Below are 6,483 nucleotides of genomic sequence, written 5' to 3' on the forward strand. Positions count from 1 at the left end.
AGATCGTTTTGAGTTGTTTAATATCTTTTGTGCCTTCTATTCTTAAATAAAGACTTAGTTTGATATGCTAGTCGAGATACTTCATAGTGAAATGCTAAGGAGTACTTCAATACCCAATTTAGTCATTTCATGGTGATAATGCTAAGGAGTACTTCAATACCCAATTTAGTACCTATATGACTAATTTTGGTATGATCCATCAACCATCTTGTGCCCACACTCCACAACAGAATGGAGTTGCAAACGGAAAAGCAGACATATTCATACCCTATTATATCAAATGAATGTCCCCAAAGTTTTTTAGTGTGATGTTGTGCTCACTGTTTGCTCTCATTAATAAAACGCCATCTTCTGTCCTTAGTGGTAAAATCCCATATTCAATTGTCTTCCCAAGGCTCCTTTGTTTTGCCTTCCTCTTTGTATATTTGGTTGTCTTTTATCCATTAGTTTACTCCACAAATGGATAAGTTGGATCTTTGCATTATAAATGTATTTTTATGGGGTATTCCTATACTTAAAAAGGGATATTGATGTTGTAGCCCTACTTTACATCGATTCTTTGTATCTGTTGATGTCACTTTTTTTGACTACTTTGATTCCTTGAGTTCTATTGACCGTTATGAATCCCTTCCTCTACCTTGCTTTCCAAATCCTAATCTAATATTTGTATCCAATCCTCCTGCATCTTCATCCAACTTGAGTCCTTCTCGCCGCTTAGATCATCCCAATTTTTAGGTATATACACGAAGAATCAAGGTAGGAGAACCTTCTCAGATTCCACTTTCCTACACCTTTAGTTCCTATTTCAAATGATCCTATTTCCTAAGATGTTGATCCTCCCATTGCTATTTATAATGGTAAACATAGTTGTACAACATATTCAATCTCTAATTTTGTTTGTTATGCTTTCTTGTCACCCTCATATTATTGTTGTTGGTTAGTATTTTTGTCCTCCCAAAATCTATTTTTGAAGCCCCGTCCTATTCTTGGTGGAGGAATGCAATGATTGAAGAGATGCATGCACTACAAGATAGTGATACTTGGGAGTTGGTACCTTTACCTCCTAATAAGTATGTGGTTGGTTGGTTGTTGGGTGTATGTTGTGAAGGTCAATCTAGATGGTTCCCTGCTTGATTGAAGGCCCGTCGTGTTGCTAATGGATTTACTCAAATGTATGGTTTGGACTTTTAGTTCAGCACCTTTTCTTCTACCAATCACAGCCATCTTGTCTATTCTCAATGGTATAGAGCCAACAAGTATCACAATTTGGAGGGAAGCCAATCTAAACCTCTTGATGTCTCGATGCTCGGATTTATAAATATCCCATGTACGCATATACCTACAAATAGTTTCTGTGATCACTTATGTTAATTGGGGAACTCTGAGTGTAGACTCATTTCTCTTTGGTCGCTAAACTTGCTTCTGTACGCTTGTTGATCTCCTTAGCCACTACTTATCATTGGCCTCTAAATTAGTTTGATGTGAAGAATGCATTCCTACATGGTGGTCTTTAATAGGAGATCTATATGGAGCAATCACTTGGGTTTGTTGCTTAGGAGTTAGGCTTAGTTTGTTGGATTAAGAAATCATTATACAGTTTAAAATATTCTCTGAGAGCATGATTTGGTTGATTCAATGCTGTTGTACTTGAGTTTCGCCTCCAATGGTGTGCAGTGCATTACTTTGTATTTTATCATCGTACTCCATCTGGCAGGATTTTGCTTATTGTGTATGTGGATGATATTGTAATTACTGGATATGATCAAGGTATCTAGGATCTAAAGCTTTTCCTACAAAATAAATTCTAGGCCTAAGATTTGGGATCATTGAAGTACTTCTTGGGTATAGAAGTATTGAGATCTCGTATGGTAGCAGTCTTGCACCCTGAAAGTATGTTCTTGATCTTCTAGAGGAGACTGGCTGTTGGGATTCAAATGTATTGATACATCCATGGATTTCAACAGCAAGTTAGTGCTAGATATGGGGATTTGTTGTCTAACCTAGGACTGTACTAGAGACTTGTTGGAAAGTTGAATTATCCCAGTTACTCGATCAGATATATCTTTTGCAGTAAGTGTTGTGCATCAGTTTCTTGATTCTTTGAGAACAAGTCACTAGGCTGCAGTAGTTCACATTTTGAGATATCTCAAAAGTGCACTAAGGAGAGGTCTCTTATATCAGAATCGGTGTCACACTCATTGACTTATATTCAATGATATACAGATGCAGATTGAGTCGGATAGCCTTCAGACCTAAGATCCAAAATTGGGTATTGCATCTTTGTTGGTGGGAAATTTGGTTTCTTGAAAGAGTAAGAAATAAACTGTGGTGGCAAGGTCAAGAGTGCTGAGTTATAGTATAGGAATATGGCTCACACTACATGTGAACTTGTTTGGTTGAAGAACATGTTGAAAGAACTTCCACATTCCTAGCCTATGGAGTTGCTGTGTGATAATCGAACTGCTATCTATATTGCCTCCAACACGGTCTTCCATAAGTGGCAAAACACATTGAAGTTGATTGCCACTTTGTTTAGGAGAAACTTGTATAGAAGCTTATTACAACCACTCATTTGAAGTCTGATTTTCAGGTTGTTGATTTGTTCGCTAAAGCCTTGGGAGGTGCTTGTGTGAAATTCATTTGTAACAAGCTATGAGCATATGGTATATATGCTCCAGCTTGATGGAAGTGTTAATGGCTATTTGTTCGTTTAGCATTATTAGCATGTGTTAAAGAGTTGTGTTAGTCAGTGTGAGTTAGCAAGGCTATTATGGTCATTGTATTTGACATATATTATAAATAGAGGGAGAGGCCTGTCATTGACATTAGGTCTTATTTTACCCTATCAATCATTCAACCATGGTTAAGGCTGTACACACATACTCTTCCATCTACCTAGTCTGAACATGAACTTCCATTGGGTATATGCCATATCCCTCTGGTGTAGAACAAGTCCATTCTTGTTTCGGAACATAGATGTATGGACCTTAGGACTGGATTGGACATGCTTATCTGTATGTTCACATGTTGTGAGACCTATTCTGTATGGTCTAAACTTGATGTTTCCCCAAACAGTGCTAATTGATGCTGCATGATTTGGAATGATAGGTATGTATAGTTATTTTTAATCGCCTTGGTGGCTTTGAGACTTGCCAAACAAAACCAAGTTGAATACTACTTTGACAATGACTACATGCATAAGTTAGTTGAACAGTTAAAGAAGGAATTGTTTGAGTAGTGGGGCTTAGAATATAGGGCATACTTTTCCCAAGGTTTTCTACGAATTGGTAACGAGTTAAATGGAGTGGTTGTTGCTGGTAATTTATGTTCATTACTGTGGGTGTACTAAATGTGTTTAGTTTGTTTGTTTTTTTTTTTTTTTGGTTATGATGTTGAACTAACATGGTTGATGTGTTATAGACTGGGTGATTTGTCCTTGATGTGTCATGTTTACATTGTACCTCAGTAGATTCTAATGTTCGACTCTTGGGGTTGTGGCTTTTCAAAATTTTGGTTTCTAAATGGAGAGGGGTAAAGGCATGGGCAGGTAGATTAATCGGGTGCTTTAAGAGTCCTGGGTGCCACCATATAGAAAAGTTTTCTGGATGGGTTTGGCCGTTTGGGAACATTTTTCCCATCTTCCCGGATAATATGTTCTTATTAAAACAAGAGTTTGATATTTAAGTGGAGATAGGTAAAAGGAAAAACATATTATTCCATTAGATTTGTCAGCCAGCCCTAAAAGGATTTCATGTACCATCTTTAAAAAAAAAAAAAAATCCATCTTTCCATGCAGCCTGTTCCAACTGATTAAGACTTCAGTATTTAAGTAGGGTTAAAAGATGTGCCTATTATTTTGATGGATTAATTGGTAATCAAAGGTTCTTGGAAATCATACGTTAAAATTGCTAGCTTGTTATCTTGCTCTTATTTAACCTAATAGTTTCTTAAAATTGGATGGTCAAGAGTTTTGGTTTTTTCATTTTTCCCCTTTGATGAGCAGCGCATAAATCTGTTTAAATATCTCACAGATCCATGCTATAGCACAGCTTGGAGAAGAGAGAGAGAGAGAGAGAGAGAGAGAGAGAGAGAGAGAGAGGGAGGGGGGGGGGGGGGGCGGGGAATAAATTTTTATTGGTCGTTGAGAAGATGAACATTTTTGGTTCAAATGATATGCATTTTTTACATAGCCATGGCAGAGTTCTGAAGTAGTCCAATGGAATTTTTGTCCTAGTTAATAGGTTTTGGGTATTACTCTTCTTGCAACACCACTCTTCCATAACAAACAATACCTCAATTTGGAAACTATGAGTATACATAAAGTACAAAATATGCTTGTTAAAAAATTCCAATATTTTTACAAAAAACCCAAAAAGAGAGGAATAAACAACTTAATTTTCAGTCAAAAAGAAATTTGAAGTGAAAGTACTTGAAATTTGCCTTGTAAAAGAAATATTGACTGCTGAAAAGATGTCATTCGGCATGTGCATGCACGTGTGTGTGTGTGTGTGTTTGTGTGTGTGTTTTTTTTGAATAATATGTATGATGTTTGCTTTAGTATGTGAGAATGCAATAGGATGCGTGGTTTTAATCTTTATATTTTGACATATTTGTCATGATTTTTCATTACATTACATTTCAAATCTATTTGATTTCAGTGTGCCAATGGAATTGAAATTGAATTTAGTACTTAATTTTATATATTTTATGTAACATTTTTTTTTAAAATTCATTTTCATTGTAAGGAAAAAATTGTCTTTTTATTTTTTTGTTGAGAAAAGCTAATTATTTGAATTAAAATTATTACGTTACAGCATGTAGACTATCAATCATATGCTTGAATTTTCACTGATTTTGGATTGGTAATTTATCAATGTAAGCCAAACTTTCCTAAAATGACTTATCATTTAAAATCAATTAGGCTGCATATCTCTCTCTCTCTCTCTCTCTCTCTCTCTCTCTCTCTCTATATATATATATATATATATATATTATAGTCTGAAAAGGCTAACTATTTGAGTAAGACATAATTTTATGTTTACCTAATTGTAATTGAACACCTCCATTAGTAATCTTTTTTTCTTTAAAAACAAAAAACAAGTAATAACTGAGGGGCTAAAAGTTTACCTCAAGGTAAAATGAAAAAGATAGGAAAAAATTTGTCTGGCGGATGAGAGAATGCCTTGTTGATGTCAAGGAGACGCATATAATTTTTTGTTTACCTAATTGTAATTGAACACCTCCATCAGTAATCTTTTTTTCTTAAAAAACAAAAAGCAAGTAATAACTAAGGGGCTAATAGTTTACCTCAAGGTAAATTGAAATAGATAGGAGAAAATTTGTCTGGCGGATGAGAGAATGCCTTGCTAATGTCAAGGAGATTTCCATGGAGCAGATTACGGGCACAACCGGGAAAAGGCAGGCAGGCAGGCAGCCTCGAAAGAAACACAGGGATTGACGGTGTTCTTATTTAAGTTTTCAGATACAGAAACCTAATTCACCGGCAACTACTGCGGCAGATAACTGTAACTACATATTATATGGAAGCAGGAGAGATCAGTAGGAAAAGGAATAATAATAATAGAAGAAGAATGATGAATAAAGCGTTCAGGTGGTGGGATGGAGGAAGAATTTTTGCAAGTCATGTCGCAAGAGCAGTACTGCTTCTAGTACTGTCAATCTGGCGTTTGGATTCAAAGAATAAGAGGTCAGTAGCTGCTGCCATTGTCCTCCTCCTCCTCCTCTTCTTCTTCGCGCTCCTCGTCATCGCCTTCAATTTTCCAGGCCACTCCTGGAATCTTTATATTGTAAGTCATTCCTTACACTGCTCAGCTTCTCATTAATTTCTCAAAAAAATTATTTATGCCCTCCGTTCGGATATGTCTTGGATTCGGATGAGTATAGTTATAATCAATTTTTTTCTGACAAAAACGAGACACTATGTTGAAATTATTTTAGTTTTTCTGTGTCATCCACTATGTTAGGTGGTAACACTAGCAATATACCTAATAACTTTTCACTACTAGTTGTAAGAAAAATAATGCTCGACTCAATAATTTCATTCTTAAGCTTAATTTTTTTAATATACTTTCAATTAGGTATCGAGAGGACAAACATGAGTGTTTTTTTTTTTTTTTCAGTAATTTAGAAATTTAGAAATTTGAATTGGTTGGTATCTTCAATCCTTATTGTCCACTTTTATCTTCTCTACCCTCACGTTCGGCTCATATATATATATATATATATATATATATATATATAGACACACACATACACATACACCCACACATACATATATATATAGGTACATACGCTTCAATAATTGTTGGTGTGTTTGTTTGAGCCTTCGGTAGCACAGCCGAGACAGCGATGGCCAATCTGCGTGCATGTTTGGTTGTATGATCCAAAGTCTTGCATATTATATGAAGATGCACTAGCTTCCTATATATATGGTTGGATTGTGAGTCTAGTCTCAATGAAGAG

General features: G+C 35.6%; 1 protein-coding gene across 2 annotated transcripts in view; it reads left to right on the forward strand.

Moving 5' to 3' along the window:
• Window positions 1-6,114, forward strand: part of LOC131166431 (tRNA-specific adenosine deaminase TAD1) — a 40,504-nt gene extending 34,390 nt beyond the window's left edge. For both annotated transcript variants that reach the window (XM_058124972.1, XM_058124974.1), the window contains one exon: window positions 5,396-6,114. The gene's annotated coding sequence lies outside the window, so the exon portion shown is untranslated. The remainder of the gene's footprint in view (window positions 1-5,395) is intronic.
• Window positions 6,115-6,483: the final 369 nt, after the last annotated feature.

This window comes from Malania oleifera, chromosome 10, assembly GCF_029873635.1.
Source record: "Malania oleifera isolate guangnan ecotype guangnan chromosome 10, ASM2987363v1, whole genome shotgun sequence".
Taxonomy (NCBI): domain Eukaryota; kingdom Viridiplantae; phylum Streptophyta; class Magnoliopsida; order Santalales; family Ximeniaceae; genus Malania; species Malania oleifera.